The sequence below is a fragment of the Canis lupus genome, chromosome 9 (genome assembly GCF_003254725.2).
Source record: "Canis lupus dingo isolate Sandy chromosome 9, ASM325472v2, whole genome shotgun sequence".
NCBI lineage: Eukaryota > Metazoa > Chordata > Mammalia > Carnivora > Canidae > Canis > Canis lupus.
Window position 1 is genome coordinate 46,563,012 of NC_064251.1, and position 24,442 is coordinate 46,587,453.

Sequence of the window (24,442 nt, forward strand, 5' to 3'; positions counted from 1 at the left end):
TCTCTCCCTGAAATGGAGATGAAAGCACCAATTTCCTAGAGGTGTCATGGAAATCAGCAAGGTCACTGAAGCGTATAAAATGCACAGAATGTCTGGCCTAGGATAGGTACTTCGTAATATCAGAGGCCTCCCTCTCACCCAGCCAGAAATCCCACCTTGAACCTGAGGTCCTTCTGGTCTTGGAGGTGGGGGGCTCCCTTTTTAAGATGCAGATACCAACTGTCAGGAGAAAGGAAATCCCTCCAGAGATTATCCTGTGGCAGACACTGAGCAGGATGAAGTGCCGGTCACCCCTCCACCTGCCAAGCTGTGGGAGGACAGAGAGGAAGGAGCTATCCGGGAAAAGGAGGTGGAAGACAAATTTAGCAAACAGAACACTTTAGTGGAGCATTGAGGAGGCAGCTGCCCCTGACCAGCCCCCCACAGGGTGCCCTCACACCCCCTCACCTTCCTGAGCTGCCACGCACAGGGCCCACCACTGGCCCATCCTAATCTTCAGAGTGCTCTGGTGCCCAGAAAAGTCCAAAATAACTTAGGGTGAATTTTCTTATCTCTTCTAAGGCAAAGAATATGAGGCTGTGCATTATGCTATCAGTTTGTCCTTGAATTTCTAGAGGTTGATATAACTTAGCAGGACCAGGAATGGCCCATTTCCTCTCTGCAGCACTGGGCACACAGTGGACAGCTGGGAGGGTGAGTGTGTAGACAGGCTGTGAAAGTGCATGTGTCTAGGCATCTGGGTGCCTGTGGGGACCATACCTGGGTGCTGCATTTCCCTGCCTGCTTTTGGGGTGAGAGAGTGACAGGGTAATTGGTTTTCTCATGCCTTTTTGTCTTAAAAAATTATCTAATCACAAGAAGATAGAGCATTTAGAATGTCATTTTAAGTGCCGCACATAGCTGATTCTGAGTCTGTGATAAAAATGTGGTGTTCTGTCCTGCAGCAGAAGCCACATCCAATGGGAGAACTTGAATTTTCCAATGGAAACTCTTACTGCTATGCCCAGACACTCCTGTCTATCTTTCCTTTTGATGCTTCCCTTCTGTCCTCTCTGACTGTAATTGTATGTTATTTTTTCTGGATACTGGTTAAATGTCCCTGGGGCTGTCACGTTGGTTTGCTGCCCACCTTATGTACCTCAGTGGTACAGCAGTGCGAACTGCAGCCCCTAATCTTTTTTTTTTTTTTAAGATTTTATTTATTTATTCATGAGAGACACACAGAGAGAGAGGCAGAGACACAGGCAGAGGGAGAAGCCGGCTCCCTGCAGGGAGCCTGACATGGGACTCGATCCCAGGTCTCCAAGATCAGGCCCTGGGCTGAAGGCGGCGCTAAACTGCTGAGCCACCCGGGCTGCCATGCAGCCCCTAATCTAATGCATATATTTATTCAAGCATTCAACATGTATTTATTGAGCATCTTCTATGTGCCAGGCAAAATAACTCTCTTGTGGGGAAAGGAGATCACAGACACCCTAAAGTAAATTCTGGCATGTTACAGATGGTGACAAAATGCTCAGGACAAAGAGCAGGGTGCTGAAAACATTGGTAGCTGCTATATTTTACATGGGAGTCAGGGAAGGGCTTACTGACAAGATGACGTTGGAGACACTATGTGGCTATGTGATCGGAACATATTCCAAGTGGAGGGTACAGTGAGTGCAAAGGCCCTGAAGTAGGTGTGTCCTTGGTGGGTTTGAGGAGCAGCAAGGAGACCAGTGTGACTGGATGAGGAGGTCAGAGTAAGGCCAGGGTCAGAGCAGGTTGGTCCTTCTAGACCATTGTAAGGACTTTGGATTTTACTCTAAGTGAAATGGGGAACCCATGGAGGGTCTTGAGTAGAGGAGAGACATGACCCGAATCCTCTCCCTCTTTTTATTTTTAATTTTATTTATTTATTTGAGAGAGATGGAGAGAACGAGCACACGCACAGAGCGAGAGGGAGAAGCAGGCTCCCCATTGAGCAGGGAGCCCAATGCAGGGGTTGATCCCAGGACCCTGAGATCACGACCTGAGCAGAGGGCAGATGCGACTGAGCCACCCAGGTGCCCCTCCTCTCCCTCTTTTTAAAGGATGCTCTGGCTATATTGTTTTGAGAATAAATCATGTACTATAATGTCAGTGTTTCATCTCTCCTAATCATGTTATTTAAGTTCTTAGCTGTTGTTACTCTCAGAAGTTTTCATTTTAAAAAATTTTTTTAGGGGACGCCTGGGTGGCTCAGCTGTTAAGTGTCTGCCTTTGGCTCAGCATGTGATCCTGGATTCCTAGGATCAAGTCCCACATTGGGCTCCTTGCATAGAGCCTGCTTCTCTCTCTGCCTATGTCTCTGCCTCTCTCTGTGTCTCTCATGAATAAATAAATAAAATCTTTAAAAAATAATAAAAATAATAAATTTTTTAAAATTTAAAAGTTTTTTTTTTTATTTTTAAGTGACCTCTTTCCCCATTGCAGGGCTCAAACACACCACTGAGATCAGGAGTTACATGCTCTACTGACTCAGCCAGCCAGGCGCCCCAAAGTTTTCCTTTTTTTTGAAACATTATATACATTTTACTCTTTTCTGATTATGAAATTAATATGAATCATTGACATTTACAGTGTATTAAAAAACAGAAATACCCCCCAAATCGAAAATCTTATGATTCAGAGACAATCACTGCTAACATCTTGGCATGTTTACTTCTGACTTTTTTTCTGACTTTTTTTCTTTATATTATTGAACCTGTGTTTTAAAATTAACATTATATCGTAAGTAGTTCCAAAATAATCAGTAACTCTTTGTAAATATTCTGCCATATGGCTATTTCTTTTAATTTAGGATATCTAAGTTACTTCCTTTTTTTCCCTTCTTTTTAACAACCGCAGTATACATCTGTACACAACTCTTTGCCTAAATTTTAAATTATATCCTCAGAATGGGTTCTTAGAAGGGGAAAATAAACACCAGCATTTATATTCCCTCTTTTCTTATAGGCTCTCAAGTTACTATTTTGATTCATCCAATAATTAGCTGGTATATAATTTTATGTAATTGTAAATAAGGGCACATGGATGGTGTTTTCTGAGTCTTTTGCTATCTAATAATAACTCTTGCTTTTATTCTTTAATTTTTCAAAAATATTTATTTGATAAAGAGAGAGAGCAGGGGAGGGGGCTGAGGGAGGAGAGAGAAATCTCAAGCACACTCCCCGCTGAGCACAGAACCAGAAAACATGCAGCTCCATCTTACAACCCCAATCGACTGAGCCACCCAGGCACCCCAGTAGTTCTTGCCTTTACACAAAAAGACAAATTGACTGATGGTAGAATTGATAATAATCTTTCCCACTCAAAATTCTGTGCCCCTGTTGTCTGCCAACCATATGTGGAAAGAATCACCATGAGGGAGAGTCAGCAAATGTAACAGCTAGGATTGGTGTCTATAAAACTGGGGATAATAGAGAAACTAAGAGATATAAATACATTTTTTAAATTAGTGAAATAAAAGAGATAAGAGACAGAGGAGAAACCACACTGAACAAATAGGACCTTTAAAAAGGGAATCAGCAAATTTGAAAAATACCCATTGAAACGTTTTCATTTCTAAAAATGAGAAATGTTATAAATTTAAAAACTCAACTGAACCATGCTTCAGTAATTTTGTAAAGCAATAAACCTTGTCATTCCCATTAGCAGCCACACACGTTTCCTTACCATTTGCTTCTTACTGTTTTTGATTTTTGATCTCTGGTTGGCACACCCAACAGCCTGGAGTCCCGAGTCTTTATTTCTGCTATACCAACTGTCGTGAATATGAAGTCTTTGTGACCACACAAAACTACAATCCTTACCCAATTAGCCTTTTTTCAATTTGCTTCTAGGTAAGCTTTCGATCTCTGAACTCCTTCCCCCCACCCCCATATCCATTCCCTCCCTGAACAGGCACACTTTGTGGTCACTTTCCTGACTTCTTTGTGGTCAAATGAATAAACTCAGACATGTGTTCAAGATTTAAATAACCAGAAGGGACAAGCCATGAGAGACTCCTGACTCTGGGAAACAAAGAGTTGTGGAAGGGAGGAGGGTGAGGGGACAGGGTAACTGGGTGATGGGCACTAAGGAGGGCACTTGATGGGATGAGCACTGGGTGTTATACTATATGTTGGCAAATGGAATTTAAAAAAACAAAACAAAACCAGAAGGGGGAATGAAGCAGCCTCGGTAGACTGGTTAAATGGCACATCAGGCAGGACCACAGAACCCCAAGACAGACTTTGTGAGCCAGAGGACCATTTCAAGGATGCAGCTGAGCCTACAAGTAGATGAAGCCCGTTAAGAGAAAACTGAGAAAAAGAGAAGGCGGGATGACAAGATCCAGTGCACAACAGAAAGTAGTTTTCACGCAAGCACAGACATGGGGGAGAAGTCTAGAGCCAGACTTTGCTTTTATTCCTCTTTAAATAAGCTATGGACATGTTTTATATATATATTAGCCTTTAATCTCGATTCATTAAAAAAAAAAAAATAGAGTGGCACACACTCAAAGTTACACTGTAACCCATGGAGAAGTTAATTAGATTCTAAATTCCCCAGGATTGGGGATCCCTGGATGGCTCAGTTGTTCAGCGCCTGCCTTTGGCCCAGGGCGTGACCCCTGGAGACCAGGGATCGGGTCCCTGCATGGAGCCTGCTTCACCCTCTGCCTGTGTCTCTGCCTCTCAGTCTCTCTGTTTCTCATGAATAAATAAATAAAATCTTTAAAAAAATAAATTCCCCAGGATTCTAGAAACCTTTCCTCTAGCTCTTTTTAGGGCCTGTAGCTCTGGAGTAAGTCTTTGAGGATGCAGGCATTCTCCAAGGCAGCTGAGCTGGAGAGGGGAGAAGACCAATTTAAGCAATTGAAAGCTGATTAATACAATTAGAGCACATGCTCTGCCTTCCCAGTTTCATTCCACATCCTGATTATAACTCAGCAGAGTCCGGGAAGGGGGAGGGGGGCCATGGACACTTACTCTGTTTCCTGCAGTGCTCTGCACATGAAAGGTGCTCAGGAAACATTTGCTGATTGAAAGAGACATTTGCAAAAAAGGAAAGCCGGTTCCTTGTTCAGATCACTTTAGAACCTTTTCCCAGCAGGGCGCTTTTGATTTGATTTTCCCCCAAAGTCTCATCGCAGCTGGCCCTGGCTGGGGTCCTACACTGATGCCCATTGGTGCCGAGTCTGTATTCTCATCTCCTGGCCCCTCTCTTCTGTTTGTTGATTGACTGAAAGAGGGGCTTCTGAAGTAGGAAAGTGGCTTCACATGGTGGTCTTTAACTCATCTCTCAATTGCACAGCCTGGATGGTGACCAGTACAGCCCGGGTAGGCCCCGTGGAGGGTCCACCTTGGCACAGGCTTGCAGGAAGCCAGGAGAAGCAAGAGCTCCTCAATGGCAAGCCAGCACCAGTGGGGAGCAGCTGTGCCAACCAAGCCCGGCACCCTCATGGCGCCTGCCTTCCAGGCTGGCAGCCTGTGCTCACTGCCATCTGCTTCCCCACGCTGGTTCTCTCCTGGTCCTGCTGTTACTTGCAGTTTGGATTTTTGCTGCAAACAGCTTTGCCAGAGGAACCCCCCCGGAGGCCCACAAGCGCACTCAGGAGTGGGTGGCTGGCACTGGAGCAGGCAGGCGAGCGGCTGCTTGAGTGCCCCACCATCTGTGTCTGGCTCTGGACTGCTGTCACAGCGTCCCGGGGGGACCCGGGTGGTCAGACTTCCTCATTGTGTTGGTCACCTCCCACACTCCATGGCTCTGCCAAGCCAACCATCAGTACAGGCTCCTGGCCTCCCACACATGTAGAAGTGGCAGGAGGAGTAGGATGCTGGGGCCCACCAGCCCCCCTTCCTCCTGTAGGGTGTGGGGGCAGAGTAGTACCCCCCACTTCCCTGCCCCTTATTTGGGGTGCCTACCTGTGCCTGTGTCTATGTGCTGGAGAAAGAACATTCAGAGTTGCTCTCCAGTCCAAGAGGACTTTGTCACCACTGTGCTCTAGTCTACTGGGCCAGTTGTCCTGCCCATGCATGCCAAAGGAATCCAGTCTGGCACCCACTGTGGGCTAGACAGTGAATATCTAGCTTTATCCTCTCAGGAGCCCAGTGAGGTACTCATTGTAGTCCTATGTGACAGATGGGGAAACTGAGAAAGGAGATCACTTGCCCAAAGATCCCAAGTGGTAATCAATAGAACCAGGGCTTGAAGCTCTTTGAGAAGATAAGATGTGAACAAAGACCTAGAGAAGGTATAGCAGGGAGGCCAGGGGCCGTCCAGGATGGGGACACACTGTACCGTGTTCACAGAGCAGCATGGAGCCAGTGAAATTCCTCACCTTCCACGTTCAAGGTCCTGGGTTCTACTGAGGTGGGGGCAGGAAGGCTTGAGTACTAGAGGCTTTTTGGCTACAGGGAGTAGGGAAATTAGTTGACATGGCCTGATATGAAGCCCCACCAGGAGCATGGCCCACAGCTCCTAGCACTTGGCTCTGTCACACCAATATCCCTCTAGCCCCTGCTTACTCAGCCACCCCAGGGTACTCAGCAGCCTGTGGAGTTAGGAATCATGTGACCAGCCTTGAGTATAACAAGGTGCAGACCGGCTTCACTGTCCCTCTGGATGTGTTGGTATAATAGTGTCGTGACACCACAGCCTAGCTCCCCCAGGCTCCCCCTGTCTTGGGCCTCTATGACCTGGTTTTCCTTGCCATGGTACCCTCCTGGGGCGGTGGGCAAAAAGCTAGGGAGAAAGCATATAATTTGGTCGTTTTCCTGCATTAATTTGAATAAAATTTTGAATAATCAGATTTTCCTGCCCATTTTTCAGATGTCAAATGACATTGGCTAGTACAGTTGTGCCCTTCTCCCTAGCAAGTGGTTTTGCAGATGGAGACTAGGGAGTAGAGTGTGACTGCATCCTTCAGGAAGTATTTATTAAGCTCCTAGGTGGTGCCAGCCCTGGAAAAACACATCCATCCCCTCTTCTAAGGAAATAACTCAAGACACATAACATACCACAGTGCCAGAAAACCGTCTATCAAAAAAGGAAGCAGAAAAGAACCGGCCTTTATTGGGATCCTCCTCTGAAGCAGGCATGGGGCTCTGTGTCTCATTTTCCAGCCAAATGGAAGCTCTGGGATGTTAAGTGACAAGCCCAAGGAGACACAGCGAAGACACAAAGAACTGGGATTTGAACCTGTCCGACTGGTTCTTGCCACTAGGTCAGCTTCCTGCTCCTGGTTTTCTACCAAACCTGTGACCACTTCTCTCAAGAATAGGCCCTCACCCCTTCCTATTCCAGGACAGCTCTGGGGCTGGAGGAAGACAGGATAAATAAATAGAGGCCCTCAGCCTTTTTCCCCTTCTTTGCCAAAGTGGTCATCCCCCAATGTCTGGGGGACTCCTAGCTCTCTGCCTCACTTCTTCTTGCTTTGACTTTGTAAGTAATTACATCCCAGACTGGGCTGATGTACCCAGAACTGAAGCCCAGCCTGGCCCTGACCACTTTCTAATAATGATTTGCATCTCTGAGCCTGGTCCCAGCACCTGGTTGTCCCCTTGTCCCTTGAATTTTTTCTCACTGCTCCCAAGATGCATCAAATTGAGGGTCATGTCATGGTCGTGGGCCAGGTCCTGATGCTCTCTTGTCTACAAACTAAATCAGAGGGGCCCATTCAGTAGCATCCTTGGCTGGTTCATCTCCACACTGCCCCTGGACTTTGTGAGTATCATCTTCTATGCAAGATGCTCCACCTCACACCCCACTCCCAGTTGTACGACCTAGAGAAACTTTCACAAGGCTCCCTAGGAAGCATGACCAAGAATGCATGTAGCAGCATATTCTGTAACAACAAAAAAATTGGAGACTACCCAATTGGCCTTTCATGGTGCAATGGATAGATAAATCGTGGCTATAAAATAATAGCAGTGAAAAAAAAAAGAACTTCAGCTAAACTCATCAAAGGATAAATTGAAAACACAATAAGCAAAAGAAAAAAATTTACCAACGAATACATTGATTCAAGAATATGATCAAACAAGTAATAGTAAATATTAATTTTATTTAGAAATGCACACAAAAAACAAAATGTTTTTTGTTATTGTTGTTGTTGAATAGAAAAGTGAGGGACTGCTTAATGCAAGATTCCCAGTGCTTACCTCTGGAAGACAAAGAGGGCTTAAAGAGGCCTCTCAGATTCAGTAATATTTAATTTCTCCATGAGTTCACAGGTGCTGAGTTGAGTATGTTTCTTTGAAGTGTACTATGTCTTTATGTACTTTAGTATGGATGCTGGATTTCACAGGCACACCTCTTAAATATAACAAGGGATCGCAAAAGTCAGACCCCCAAAAAGCTTGAATCAGTGATAGGAACAAAAATTTTAGGGATATCTGGGTGGCTCAGTGGTTGGGCATCTGCCTTTGGCTCAGGTCATGATTCTGGGTTCCTGGGATCAAGTCCTGCATCAGGCTCCCCACAGAGAGCCTGCTTCTCCCTCAGCCTATGTATGTCTCTGCCTCTCTCTCTCTCTCTCTCATGAATAAATAAAATCTTAAAAAAAATTTTTTTTAAAGCTCTTCCAGAAGGCAGGGACAAAAGAGCTGAAAACAGTAAGAGACACTACAGTGAATCTGGAAGATGGATGGCCATGGAACCTCAGAATTCTAGGTTTTCCCCAAGAAGGGACAAGACCAATTGGAAATGAAGCAATAATCAAATCCACAGCTGAGGAAAGCATTCCTGCAAGGCCCACGAGCCCTGCCAGGGAGTGGTCAGCCCAGAAATGCTGTCATATTGGCTTTGGAATATGTTTCTGAAACTGTGTTTAAACATAGGCATGTTTGTTGTTCTGGGAATTGAATCAAAATCATAAAGCTCCTCTGAAAAGACCTGGCTGGGTCTAATTGGCCTGTCCAATTTTCTGATTCCAGCTCTATTCATTTCCCGTGTATGGCCCACTCCATCTGGGGACAGAGGCGTGCTCTGCAGCCAAACCCACTGGAACACGCTTGTCCTCTCAAATCTGTCTTGGACCCGAGAAGATAGTTAAATATTTTGGATTCAAAGGGATTTCATGCTGCATGCAAATGAAGAGTGCGAGGGGGCCTATATGCAGTGTTGACAAAGCAAGTAATTAAGAACAGTTGTGAAAGAGCATCATTAGCCTGCATGGATTTGTTGAATTCCGGAGACCATTCTGAATACGGGGAGAAGATGGCCTGTGGGACCAGAGAGAGAGGGGAGATGGGGTCCCTGTTTTCAGTGGCTTGCAGGGACCTTTGCACAGTGCAGGTAATGAGGGAGATGCAGGGCTAGACACCTTGGGGGCACACAGCCCCACAGCCCGCAGATGTGGAGAGCCATTGTTGGGAGCCACCTCCCTCTGAGGCTGGCAAGTAATTGTGCAGAATTACCTCACCAGTAATTGTGCAGAAGCTTCACTGGAGCAAGCCCCTCGCCAGAGGTTAATGGAAGCCAAAGCATTTCCTTTGGTTCAGAAATAATCTAGCCAAGGTGTTTAAATTATCTGTCAAGAAAACAGCACTCTCAGAAGATTTTGCTCACTGCATTTTTTTCCGTTCTACTATGCTGGCAAATTGGCTTGCCTTCCAGATTGACCTGGTTACTCAAAACCCACTTGAAATGAAAAAGAAAATTCACAAGGGCTCCCTCCTGCTCTTGGGGCCACCTGCTCCTGGGGTGAGGGAGGAGCTGCCTGCAGTGGGGTTGCAGAAAGGGTCATCAAGTGTGTGCTCCGTCTTTGCTGGGGCTTAATTTCCCACCTACCTCCTGGTGAGATGCAGGCCTGGCCCCAGGGTGGGGAGCTGGCCAGCCATCAGCAGTACCCAAAGAACTGGAGGCTTTTCAGACAGGGTGAGCAGGGTGAGCTCGAGGACAGTGGAGGCCTTCTCTCTGACTCACCAATACACACACCACACACACACCTGGAGGTTTTAAAGTAGCATTCTTTAAAATGCAAATACACAAATACTCCTGAGAGGAGTCTCATTTAGTTTTCTGCTAAAGCCTCAGTTCTGAGTTAGCACTTCCCAAGGGATAAGTGGAGAGCCTGGGGGAGGAGGAGAGCTCTGTCCCGCTGCCCTGGTGCTTCTCAAAGCCCACTGTTGGCTCAGGATTGATTACTCACACTCTACATCACAGACTGAAGGTTTCACCCCAGGTGCTTGGGGGATGGATGTAGGGAAGCTGCATCAGCGCGGAACAGCTCACGAAGGCAGAGCATGAACACTCTCATGTGGAAGGAAAACATGGACACAGACCCCAGCCTGGTATGGATTTATGCCTTGGACCACTCATTTGCAAGAACATTTGATCTTTTCTTCTCCGAGGCTCTGTCTTAACACATAGGAGGTGCTGAATAAATGTTATTTGAATAAATTAATATCTACTCACTCTGTCTTCAGGGGTTGACCGCCAGCTTCAGCTTTCTGAAGGAGGGGAAGCAAGCAATGAGGAAAAGATGGCTGCTCTAAAACTCAATTTCTGCTCAAAGCAAAAATGGCAAGAACAAGGAGAAAATTTTTAAAACCGAGAGAGAGAGAGACAGAGAGAGAGACAGAGAGAGAGAAAGGGAGGGAAGAAGGAAGAGGAAAAAAAAAACTCAAAAATCATGTATTTTGGTGTGACAAAACTTTTCCCTAGTTTAAATTCTGCTGATTGTCTTAAAGGGACAGATAAGTATATATATATAGATATAGATACATATATATATACATATATATATGTATATATATATACACACATATTAGTGTTTAAATATTTAAGCCAGTATTTGTCTAATTGCTTATATTATAATAGAAACAGTGTCTAATAACTTCCCTTGCTGCTGAGGATGAGGAGTCCAAAGCTTTTTTTCAGCCACTTTTTTTAACTTCTTTAAATTCAGTTAATTAACATATAGTATATTATTAGTGTCAGAGATAGAGTTCAGTGATTCATCTGTTGTATATAATACCCAGTTCTCATTACATTACATACCCTCCTTAATGCCCATCACCCAGTTACCCCATCCCACCACCCCCTCCTCTCCAGCAACCCTTGGTTTGTTTCCTATAATTTAGAGTCTCTCTCTCTGATGTTGTCTTGTTTTATTCTCCCTCCCTTCCCTTATGGTTGTCGCCTGTTGTGTTTCTTAAATTTCACATATGAGTGAAATCATAAGCATGATACCCTCTAGTTCCATTCATGTCGTTGCAAATGGCAAGGTTTCATTTTTTGTTGGCTGAATAGTATTCCATTGTATATATGTACACCACATCTTCTTTATCCATTCATCTGTTGATGGACATCTGTACATTTGTATTTTGGGGTAAATACCCAATAGTACAATTGCTAGGGCATAGGTAGCTCTATTTTCAACTTTTTGAGGAACCTCCATACTGTTTTCCAGAATGGCTGCACCAGCTTGCATTCCCACCAACAGTGTACGAGGGTTCCCCTTTTTCTGCATCCTCACCAACATCAGTCATTTCCTGACTTGAAATACGTTGTGGTTTTGATTTTTATTTCCCTAGTGCCAAGTGATGTTGAGCATTTTTTCATGTGTCTCTTGGCCATTTGTATGTCTTCATTGGAGAAATGTCTGTTCATGTCTTCAGCCCATTTCTTGATTGGATTATTTGTTCTTTGGGTGTTGATTTTGGCAAGTTCTTTATAGATCTTGGATACTAGCCCTTTATCTGACAATTCTTTGCAAAAATCTTCTCCCATCCCATTGGTTGTCTTTTGGTTTTGTCAACTGTTTCCTTTGTTGTGCAAAAGCTTTTTATCTTGATGAAATCCTAATAGTTCATTTTTGCCTTTGTTTCTTGCCTTTGGTGATGTGGTCTAAAAGAAGTTACTATGGCTGAGGTCACAAAGGTTGCTGCCTGTGTTCTCCTCTAGGATTTTGATGGATTTCTGTTTCACACTTAGGTCTTTAATCCATTCTGAGTCTATTTTTGTGTATGGTTTAAGAAAATGGTCTGGTTTCATTCTTCTGCATGTGGCTGTCCAATTTTCCCAACACCATTTGTTGAGGAGACTGTCTTTTCTCCATTGGATATTCTTCCCTGCTTTGTCGAAGATTAGTTGACCATAGAGTTGAGGTTCCATTTCTGGGTCCTCTATTCTGTTCCATTGATCTGTGTCTGTTTTTGTGCCAGTACCACACTATCTTGATGGTTATTACAGCTTTGTAATATAGCCTGACATCTGGAATTATGATGCCACCAGCTTTGATTTTCCTTTTCAACATTCCTTCGGCTATTTGGGGTCTTTTCTGGTTCCATACAAATTTTAGGATTATTTATTCCAGCTCTGTGGAAAATGCTGATGATATTTTGATAGGAATAGCATTGAATGTATAGATTGCTCTAGGTAGTATAAACATTTTATTTTATTTTATTTTTTTAAATTTTTATTTATTTATGATAGTCACAGAGAGAGAGAGAGAGAGAGAGAGGCAGAGACACAGGCAGAGGGAGAAGCAGGCTCCATGCACCGGGAGCCCGATATGGGATTCGATCCCGGGTCTCCAGGATCGCGCCCTGGGCCAAAGGCAGGCGCCAAACCGCTGCACCACCCAGGGATCCCTTTTTTTTTTTTAATTTTTATTTATTTTTTTTAATTTTTATAACATTTTAACAATATTTGTTCTTCCAATCCATGAGCATGGAATGTTTTTCTATTTCTTGGTATCTTCTTCAATTTCTTTCATGAGTGTTCTATAGTTTTCTGAGTACAGATCCTTTCTCTCTTTGGTTAGGTTTATTCCAAAGTATCTTATGGTTTGAAGCCACATTTCACTTTTCTTGAGACAATCTGAAATCTGGGGTCAGATTATTTTTGTTAACTGATTATTTTACATCAATATTTTAAGCATCATTTCCTTCACATTTTTTATCATTTTGTAGTTATACATACACTAGTTATTTAGACTAAACTCTGTCTTTATTTCATTGATCATTTCATTTTCTGGTACCACGAGTTCCTCATTCATGAGCTTTTTATTTTAATTCATCTGTTGATCAAATGAACTCTACTTCTGAGCAATTTTTTTAGGCAGACTGGATGCACCTGATTTCTGTTTTTTGCTAATGTGATCCACAGTACCTTTTCAGGACAAGAATCGCAGCCACCTTCTGGATCACAGAGGCACCCAGTTTCCTGGAGTATGTAGAGGTTGCTGTTGTAGGCATTACAGCTGACAGAGGGCTCCCTGGGCTGCCTCTGTGGTAACAGGCCTTGGGGACCTGCTCCCTGCCCCCACTCACTGCTCATGTTGAACAAATGCACACGGTCAAGTCCATGCCAGAGTCACACACACTGTGTAAACGCTGAGTCTCCTTGCTCCTTGAGTAGGGCAGCAAGTTATCAAGCTGCCAGCCAGAACTTTAAGGTAGGATGATCCCAATCTGGTTTGAGCGACAGCATTACCAGCACGAACTGGTAGTAAAACGTATATGTGCATTGCACTAGCACATCTCATGTCAGCTTGCCTTGCTCAGTATCAGCTTGTCGCCTTGGCTGTAATTATGGCTTTTCATACTCAGCTTGTCACCACGGAAACCTGGTCAAAGGGTACTGGCCAGCTGTCTTTGAGAGCAGTCTCCCTCTAACCCAATGCTCCTGGCCCTTCCTGTTTTCTGAGGGATCCAGCTCTGCCTGCCTTTTATGCTTGGAAGCCCTGGTTCCCTTTGAAAAACTGTTCAAGTTTTTCCCATCTCTGACTCCTGGAGGTTAGATGGGTACAGTGACATCTGAGGGGGAACTTGGCTTTCTTCAGGGACAGAAATTTCAGTAATATGAACTCATGCAGGTGTTTTTCAACTAAGCATAGTTTGGTTCTTTTCCTATCCTGTGCTACTACAAAAATTTTTAATTACCGGGCACTTGGGTGGCTCAGTGGTTGAACGTCTTGCCTTTGACTCAGGTCGTGATCTCGGGGTCCTGGGATTGAGTCCCGTATTGGGCTCCCAGTAGGGAGACTGCTTCTTCCTCTGCCTATGTCTCTGCCTCTCTCTGTGACTCTCATGAATAAATAAATAAGATCTTTTTTAAAAATTTAATTACTGCTTTCTTTTCCTTTCCTGAACTACCAACTTTTCTCTCTTAATCACATCCAGGTTCAGTATACTAGCCATAGATGGCCCAACTCCACATGTGTCCACCTGCCATGCAGCCCAGGAATTCAATAACATGAACATCCAATGACCAATTTGTTAGAACTTTAATATTTTTTTTTTACTTTATTTATTTGACAGAGAGAGAATGAGCACAAGCAGGGGGAGCAGCAGGCAGAGGGAGAGGGAGAAGCAGGCTTCCCTCTGAGCAGGGATCCCAATGTAGAGCTCAATCCCAGGACCCCAGGATCATGACCTGAGCTGAAGGAAGACACTTAACCAACTGAGCCACCCAGGCTCTCCTTTATTGGGGTTTCTATGGGAAAGGCAAGGTAGGGCAGGGTACTTATCTTCAGATTGGCTAGTTTAAGCAGTTTAGGGAGGCATTGGGGAATAGGGAGGGACCCTGGGTGATTTACAGTAGAGGAGTTTGGCGTGGTATGTGAGGGTTAGCTGAGGCAGTGGTGTAGTGTGGACTCAGGATTGGCCGGAGGGTTTGCAACATGACTTTCACAGGCCTGCAAAAGCCACATCACAGGATAAATAGCAACATCTTTGGCCATTATTTTGGCCATGTGATTAATGGATGCCAGATAGACAAATAAAGAATCTAAGAAAAGTTAGAGCACTTTGTCTCCAGGTTAGTGCAGGTTGAGAAATCTATAAATAGCATTTAATTTAGCAAACCCGTATATGATTTTATGAGAGGGTAAAGAGGGCAGATCCCAGAGCTAGACTGCCTGGGTTCCAGTTTTGTCCTTTTCTTCCCTGTTCTCTCTGCACCTGGTGTGTCCTTGTCTGTAAAATAGAGCTGATGGTAGTACCTACAGCATAGGATAATGCTGAGGGTTAAATAAGTTATTGTATTTAAAATTCTTAGGACAGTGCCTGACATATACCAAGTGCTCAGTAATTATTGGGGATTTGAATTTTTAAAAATTTGTATATAAACATTAAACAGCTCAGGGTCAAATGGTATGTGAAGATCACATTTTGGTAACTACCTTGACCCCTGCATCCCCCAAATGAAAATGATCCTAATAACATGACCTGATGCATTCCTTTTTAATTTTTCATTTCTGAAAAAAAAAAAAATTTTTCATTTCTGTCACATTTTAATTTACCTAATATTTAGATCATGACCTTTCCGATCTGATTTTTAATTTTCCCTCAAGGTTTTTATTGATTTTTTTCTAATGACAAAAGAATCATGAAACTTATGTCCTTTTATGCAGCTCCTTTTTTTTTAAGATTTTATTTATTTATTTGAGAGAGAGCATGAGCAGGGGAGAGAGGAAAAGGGAGAAGCAGGCTTCCCAAGAAGGAGGGAGCCGGACGTGGGACTCAATCCCAGGACCCTAGGATCATGACCTGAGCGGAAGGCAAATACTCAACCGACTAAGCCCCCCAGGTGCCCTTTTGTGCAACTTTACCTTTATCTTCTGTTGTACAGAGCCTTCTCTTGCCGTGTCAGAAACCCCTGCACAACCTTCCCAGCTCCAGCCTGCACTAGTTACTGAGAGCCAGCCTCATGGGATCTCCTTCCACTGCCCTCCTGAGTTGGAGACACTGTTTCTAGGATCCCAGTGTCTTCCTCTTTCTTATTTTTCACCAGTATTTTGCTGGAACCCATCTGTACAAACCCATACAAAGAAAAGTTTGGAGTCCTTGCAAGTCTAAAAATGTCTCTATTCTGCTCTCATGTTTGATTGATAGTTTGATAGAATTCTAGATGCATGGTTTTTTTAGCGTCTAGTATTGCTGATGATAAGACTGATGTTGTTCTGATTCTGGTTTCCTCATAGGCCTGTTTTTTTCTTTCTGGAAGTTTCAGGATCTTCTTTTTATATTTGGAACTAAATGATTTTATGAGTATGTGTGTCTATTGCTTTTTACTTTTCATTTTTCCTGCCTTATATTCAATAAAAATCTTTTAATCTAAAGACACGTTCTTCTTCAGTGCCTGGAGATTTTTTTCATTTTTCTCTCTCTGGGGAGTCTATTATTAGGAAATAGACCCCTCAAATTGAGCATTTTTGTCCCTTATCACTTCTTTTTTTTTTAAGATTTTATTTATTCATGAGAAACACAAAGGCAGAGACATAGGCAGAGGGAGAAGCAGGCTCCCTGCAGGGAGCCCAATGCAGGGCTCGATCCTAGGACCCCAGGAACAAGACCTGAGCTGAAGGCAGCAGCTCAACCACTGAGCCACCCAGGTGACCCTGTCCCTTATCACTGTTTTTTTTTAAAGATTTTTATTTATTTATTCATGAGAGACACAGAGAGAGGCAGAGACACAGGCAGAGAAGCAGGCTTCATGCAGGGAGCCCTACACGGGACTCAATCCCAGGACTCTAGGATCATGCCCTGGGCCAAAGAGAGGAGCCCAACCACTGAGCCACTCAGGCGCCCCCCCCCCCCCTTATCACTTCTTTTACATTTTTCTGTTTATCTTTGTGCTCCACATTCCAAATGGCCTCATTTTTATCTTTGAGCCTTTATTTTACATTTTTATATTTCTGCACTGTATTCTTCCTAGGAGCCTTTTCCTTTCTAATTATTTCGTTTAAGTCCCTGAATTTAACTCTATTGCTTTATTCAATTAGTTATCAACATACCTGATTGTTTCTTTTTTTAGGAGTGTCTAAACAGAGGATAGGTGACCTACTGGAGGCAAGGAGCCTTAAATGGCTTAAAACGACAACATTCCTTTGCTTGTGATCCAGCAGTTTGGGCTGGGCTCAGCAAGGAGGTTGAGCAGGGCTCATCCAAGGGTTGCAGGCCTGGACAATTCAATAGGGAGGGACCCAGGAAGGCTCACTCCTCTGCTGGTGGCACTCGCTATGGCTGGGGTGTCTTGGTTGTCCACCGGGCCTCTCATCTCATCCACTGGACAAGGCAGTCTCTCGTGGTGGCCAAGGTGTTCCCAGACGGTGAGAAAGGAAACTGCTGGGCCTCTTGAGGTCTGGTCAGAAGTCCCATGGCACCACCACCACATTCTGTTGGTCAAAACAAGTCACCCGCCTAGAGCAGGTGGGGGACATAGACCTCACCATTTGATGGGACGAGAGGAAAATAACTGGGGGCCATTTTTCATCTTCTACAGCCTCCTGAGAATCTTCTCCTGTGTTGTCCTCAGCTCAGGCTGCCATAACTAGAGAGCGTAGACAGGATCCTTAAACAACAAGTTTACTGCTCATGGTTCTGGAGGCTGGAGTCCTAGATCAAAGTACTGTCAGGGTTCCCTGTGAGAGTGCTCTTCCTGGCTCACAGATGTCAGCCACCTCTCTATGTCCTTACACAGAGGAGAGAGATGAAAGCCCTCTGGTGTCTCTTCTAGGGCACTAATCCCACGATGAGGGGCCCACCCTTATAGCCCCATCTAGCCCTCACCACTGCCCAAAGGCCCATGTTCCAACACTGCCCCCTAGGGCTTCAACATATGAATTGGGGCATGGGGCACAGCTTAGTCTATGACACCCTCTAAGCCAGTGCTTCTCTTAAGTAACCTGAGTTACATAAAGCCTTGAAATTTGGATGTGCTCAGTAGCCTCAGATGACAGATTTTTGTGTGCTATCATGCATTGGGGCCCCTGTATGCATCCTACCAGTATGGAGTTTTGAGCTTTTGATCTGGTGCGGGAAACAGGCGTACATAATTTTGTGTGCATTGCAGTGGGAGACCTGACAGTTCTGTGGAAGCTTCTGGATAATAGTAATTTCCTAAAGGCTGGATTTCTTTATCCTAGCCCATGGAGGGAAGAAGGAAAAGCATGTACAAAAACCTGGAAGCAAGCTTAATGTGGCCAGGGAGTGAGAGTGGCTGTGTCTGGCTGATCCCAAGCATGGACCAGGAGGAGGCAAGAGATGAGTCTGGTGAGGGTGGCAAGGATGGCAGAGTTCTGGGGTCCTGTTGGTCATGCTAACAGGAGTTTTGCTTGCCTGGTAGAGCTCCTGGCAGGCTGGCACTCTGTGCATATGTGTGTGTGTGTGTTCAGGTAACTGAAGGGGGAAGGCTGTCCGGCCTCTCTGCCAGGTGGGTTGCCCCTTTAAGAGCCCTTTTTTAAAATACCAAAGTGTAAGCAAGAAAACTTCTCTATAATAGGCCATTTCTTTTTTTTCTTTTTTTCTTTTATTTCTTTTCTTTTCTTTTCTTTTCTTTTCTTTTTTTTTTTTTTTTTTTTTTTTTTTTAATAGGCCATTTCTTGTGGCTTTTCAAGACTGGACCAGCCGGAAGCTTGTTAAGCAGACAGAACTTGTCTCCCCAAAGACAGAGTCCCATGTTCTGTCCCCTGAGGATGATTCCTTTTCTTTGCCTTCTTCGTTCATTCATCCGTTTTGTTAGTCAGCAGCATTCTTGCCTCACACAGGCTCCTCGTGGGGTCCTGGGAGTACAGGGGTGGCACAGACACAGCCTTGCCATTGGGCTCAGCTCCATGTGGCCTCCAAGAGCATGGCAGAGGTGCTCTTGTTCTGCACCAGGTGGCACAGAAGACTTCCTAGGGGCAGTGTCACAGTCTTGGTGGGAGATGAGGATGAAGGGCATCACAAGTAGAAGGAACAGCATGTGCAAAGTCTGCAAACTGTACCCCTGCTCCGACCCAGGTGTGGACTTCTTGCCTGAATCTGTGCAGGTGCATTCCAGAGTTGCTTGGGAGGCAAGAAGAGGTGGTAACATTCAGAAGGGGTGGGGCAGTGGGCAAGGACAGAGGTCTTGGGCTGTCCTTTGCCCACCCTCCTCAGTGACTGGTCCCCTAGGATCCTCTTCTTCCCAATGGGGCCTGGCAATCACCACCTTCTCCAGCCACAGCCATTTAGGAAATGCCAATGATTAGCAATTGTTATCATGGTAATTAAAATTCCCTGGGAACGGCTTGGCTAATATCCATCAGCAGTCAGGTTGGCTGTGAACTGAAATCCTAATGAAAACCTTGAAGCAGAGCACAAAGCAGTGCTATGGGGAGGATTTAATGCTGCTGGCCACTCCTGTGAGTGCCATGGCGGCTGTGTGGGTCTTTTCTTATTAAATGGCATTTTCAAGATTGGCTGTTGTGCTGGCCTTATCACAGTAAACCACACATGAGGAGCCAACTAGGGTTTTGCAGATCCCACAGCTTCACTAGAAAGTGAAGGTTTTCCAATCTGTGGAGGGCATTTCTTGCTACTGTTCTTGGAGAGGTGGCTGGGTGTTGGGCCATGCAGTGGGTGATAGGCCTGGATGCACAGAGCAGACATCATGTGATTAAAAGCTACAGTTGTGCATTTTGCAGGGTGGAATGGGCAGCAAGGCTAGAGAAGGTCTGAGGATGGCCATGGATTGACATGAAGGGAAGAGGGGTGGCAGCTCAGAATTCAGCCCAGCTGGGGTCCCTTATGCCTCACCTCAGCAGTCCTGCTCTCCCATGGGGAAGGCAGTTTCCAAAACACCATGTTTCATGCACTCCTACCCAGGAGGGCCCCTCCATATTGGCCCCACCTGTGTGCTCCAGTACCCCTACAGTGGGGTCTCAGGAACTGCAGCTCCTCAAGCTGGTCCAGGACCATGGGCCTTTCTGGTCTCAGTCTTGGTCCTTCTGCCTGGACCACCGTGCCAACGGGAGAGAAGGAGGCAGACCCCAGGCCCCATGACCATGGACTCAGGTAGAATGACTGACCTCCTGGGCCCCAGGGAGGTGCTGCAGGCCTGGCAACCCCATGGGGTCATTGCCCTGCTGAGTATAAATATCAGAATGAATTATATGAACCTTATGGGAGGATTTATAGATAAAAAATGATCAAATACCAAAAAAACCATTGATTATCAGCATGTTCATGCAATTCACCCTAATACTTTGGATCTTGGCCTCTTTATCCTATTTTCTAAAAGCACTTTACTGATTAGTATTTTTTAAGCATGGGGGAGGGGTAGAGGTGGATTGTTGCAACGGAAGATGAGGCTGAGGACATGGGGACTGCTGGCCGTGACATTCCAGGGGAGCCAGGGGCAGCCAGGGGCACATTGGTGCTTGATGAGGAGCTGGGAGCGCACAGCCAGGGAGGTTCACTGCCGCTTGCTCTTCACTGGCAGGCCCTGCTAAGCACTTCTCCTTTATCCTTCTTTAATCTGAAACAATAAATCCATTTGATTAATTACCCTCAGGCCACATCTCCAGAAAGGTGGCAACTATATAGATTGGGCACGTTCCAGCAAACTACCTATAACTCTACTTCAGCCATACAGCCCGTGTTTGCTGAGCACCTATTGTGTGTCAAGCCTGTGCTAGAAATTTGAAGATACAGTGGTGAACACAGTGCCCTGGACCTGCCCCCCTGGAGTTTAAGTCAAGTGGTTTCTAAAAATGAAAGGACCAGGGCAGCCCAGGTGACTCAGCGGTTTAGCGCCACCTTCAGCCCAGGGCCTGATCCTAGAGACTTGGGATTGAGTCTCACATCGGGTTCCCTGCATGGAGCCTGCTGCACCCTCTCTGCCTGTTTCTCTGCCGCTGTTGCTCTTGCACGCGCGTGCGCGCTCTCTCTCTCTCTCTCTCTCTCTCTCAGGAATAAATAATAAATAAAATCTTTAAAATAAATAAATAAATAAATGAAAGGACCAGCCAAAAGGTAGACATGACCCAAGTGTCCATCAATGGATGAATAACTAGACAAAATGTGATGCATACCTGCAATGGAACACCATTCAACCTCAAAAAGGAAGAAAATTCTGACACAGGGTTGCAACACCTGAGGTTATTATGCTAAGTGAAAAAAGCCAGTCACAAAAAAGATCAATACCATACAATTCCATTCATATGAAATATCTAGAGTAATCAAATTCTTTCTGAGTCAGATTATCAGAAAGTAGAATGGTGGCTGTCAGGGGCTGGCGGGGTACAGAGGAATAGAGAATTGTTTAATGGGTGCAGGGTCTGTTTTACAAAGGAAGTTCTAGAGACTGGGTGTACAACATGAGTGTGTTTAACACTACTGAACTATATACCTAGAGATAGCTAAGATGGTAAATTTTATGTTATGGATATTTTCTGCTATTAAAACTTAATTTTAATTGAAAACAAAAAAGGAAAGAAAGGACTATGCACACACATAGACCAGAACTGTTGTCCCAGCTCGGCAGGAACTGCCCAGGAGCCCAAGATGAGGCCTTAAGGAGGATCAGTGATGTGTCTGGCCCTGTGGAACCCCCGAATGCAGCTCTATAGCATTTCTTGGTCTCTCCCACTGAAAGCCACATAACAGTGATGTAGTTTACATCTCATTGAGTCACCCTTGATGTTGTCCTGCCCACTCCCCTTCAAACAGCACATGTGACAGTGTGCCCCATCCCCAGGATGGGGACAGTGGGGTCCCCATCCTCCCTGCTATGGCACTTAACTCTGGTGGCCTTGGGTCCTAACAAGCACCTTCCCCACACCCAACAGCCCATGGGAACTGCTCCTGAGCAGGGCCCCAAGGCCAGACCCTAGATCCCACCAGGAAGTGTAGTGTGGGCTTCCCACCTTGAAGACGCTTAGCACTTCACTGGATATTCAACTTTTCTTCCTGGAGGGTGGTCTGATGATATATGTCATCATCTAAATATACACATCTCTTGACCTGGCAGATCCGCCCCTTGGAGTGTTTTCTAAGGCCGAAACTGACACCTGTCTGATGTGTGTGCTAAGACGATCGTTGCAGCACTGTTAACAAGAGTGATAATCTGGAAGCAACTTAAATATCTATGAGTGGAGGGCTGGTTTAATTAAGTTTAATAAGTCCAAACAATGAAGCTATTAAATAATGGCAGTGGAGACCACCATTACTTATTAACACAAAACAGTTGCTGTGATACATAGTTAGGAGAGAGGCAAACACAGGTTGCATCTACATGATCCTTCAAAAAAATTGCATATATACCCCAGGTATACAGTTGGCTCTTGAAGGCTTGCTTCATTTGTTCCCTCTGAGGCCCAGTGCATGTTGGGGGGCAGGAGGCTGGTACGCTCAGGGTGACAGGTGCTCAGACCTTTGCTCAGCACAGGGAGGCCAAGTGAGCTCCTCACTGGCCACCAGTGGCTTCATGGGCTTGGGCACATGTTCTCAGAAACCATGTGGCAGCTGTGCAAAGACAGGGTGGCCTTGGCAGTCACAGCAGCTCCCTTCTCTCTAGGCACCCAGTCTGCAGGACACTTAGAGTCCATGGTGATGTCTGCCCTGCTGAGGCTTTACTCACCACTCAGCCACACTTAGTGAGCATCTTCTTTGCTTCTGTAAACACCGGGATGAGACTCTGGGGCCTCCGGTGTGGAATAGAGGCCAATAGAATGGTGGGCTGGCCTTGGGCGAGTTGCTTAAGTTGTCAGAGCCTCGGTTTTCCCATCTGGAAAGTGGGGATAATAAGAGCTTCCTCAAAGAATTTCTCACTGGATGCCTCTGGGAATGGGGAGGAGACTTTAATTTTGCACTCTGTGAATTTTAGACCATGTATACACGCTGTCAATTCAAATAAATACTTCCCATAGGAGGGCCATGAGAGGACCGGAAAGGATTTTTTAAAGGGGGCTCCATGAGCCATTCAACCCCTTCAAGCCAGAGACAGGGTTGGGACTCAGTGGCACTGTGTCTGGCACTCTGGAGCATAAAGAGATGACTCATGATAGTTGAGTGATTCCGGTGCTGCACAGTTAGGTGCTGAGTCTACACAGACCAATTACTAGGGTTGAGCATCTGTAGGAAAACTTGTTGAGTAGATTCCAAGTGGGAAACACCACTTGGTGTTTTTTGGCTCTGATGGAGAACTCTTTGTATATTGGCACATTCAAGGCTCTGACAAGTCCTGCAGTAATGCTTGGTTTAACCACCTAGTGCTTCCCAAGTGTACATGATCAAAAACCTTTGTGTGTGTGTGTGTGGGGGGGGTCCAGTCCATGTTAATATCTCACAGAATTAATGTACAGAGGAAGACTGAGGATTAGGAAAACTTGTCCTAGAGAAAAGCAGGGTACCCTCTGGCCTTCTGATTTTAAATTATCTCTTTTGAGGGATGCTTGAGTGACTCAGTTGGTGAAGCATCCAACTCTTGATTTCGGCTCAGGTCATGATCTCAAGGTTGTGAGATCAAGCCCCATAGTAGGCTCCACACTGGGCATGGAACCTGCTTAAGATTCTCTCTCTTATCTCCTTCTGCCCCTACCCCCTCTCTTTCCTTCCTTCCTTCCTTCCTGAATGAATGAATTCTGTATTTTGAGTAGGGAACATGGTCCACTAGTTGCTAAACTTCCATGTTTGTCAGATGAGAGGAAGAGGGTGATCATGATAATCACAAGCATCACATCTGTGAAATGGCTGCTCATGCCTGGCACTGGGCCATGGGACCTTATATTCATTCAAGAGTTTGGTCCTTGGGCAGCCCCGGTGGCGCAGCGGTTTGGCGCCGCCTGCAGCCTGGGGTGTGATCCTGGAGACCTGGGATTGAGTCCCACATCAGGCTCCCTGCATGGAGCCTGCTTCTCCCTCTGCCTATGTCTCTGCCTCTCTCTCTCTCTCTCTCTGTGTTTATGAATAAATAAATAAAATCTAAAAAAAAAAAAAAAAAGGAAAGATACGAAAAAAAAAAAAAAAAGAGTTTGGTCCTTGGGATGCCTGAGTGACTCAGTCAGTTGAGTGTCTGCATTCAGCTCAGGTCGTGATCTTGGAGTCCTGAGATTGGGCCCCTCATTGGGGTTCCTGCTCAGTAGGAAGGCTGCTTCTCCCTCTGCCTCCTGTGATTTCTCTGGCTCTCACTCTCTCTCAAATAAAATAAAATCTTAAAAAAAAAAAAAAATCTCATGGCTGCTCTATGAGGTGGGCACTGTTCCTACATTCCACCTACTGATGATGAAACTAGGGATCCAGAAGGCTGATGTGTCCAAATCTCACAGCTGCCAGGTGACAGATCCAGGGCTCAAACCCAGGCTGTTTGCTCTAGCAAACCAAGGCTTGCTCTTCCCTGAGAAGGCCACATTCCTTCACACTCTTCTGATCTTACTAAATACCCTGAATATATTTACTTCAGTGGAAAAGAGATTATGGAGTACTTGGTGTTTCTTGAAGTAGGCATTAAGAGTTCAGGGGTCTTATCTCCGTGCTGCTCTGAATTCTAATCTGGGGTTCTCAGAGGTCTGCCCCGCCCCCCCCCCCCCCCCCCCCCCCCCCCGCCCCGTGCCTTCCCAGACATAGTCTCATCCCTGGGGAGCTCTCTGGGACAGCTTTGAGTACTGTGCTGTCACCCAGCCCTGGCTCGCTCTGCCCCAGAGCCTTGAGGGAAGGGGCGGCAAGAGGAATGCAATTGGCAT

At 45.4% G+C, this 24,442-nt stretch overlaps 1 protein-coding gene across 1 annotated transcript in view; it reads left to right on the forward strand.

The window, feature by feature from the left end:
* RPH3AL (rabphilin 3A like (without C2 domains)) overlaps window positions 1-24,442 on the forward strand; it is a 101,703-nt gene that overhangs the window by 50,184 nt on the left and 27,077 nt on the right.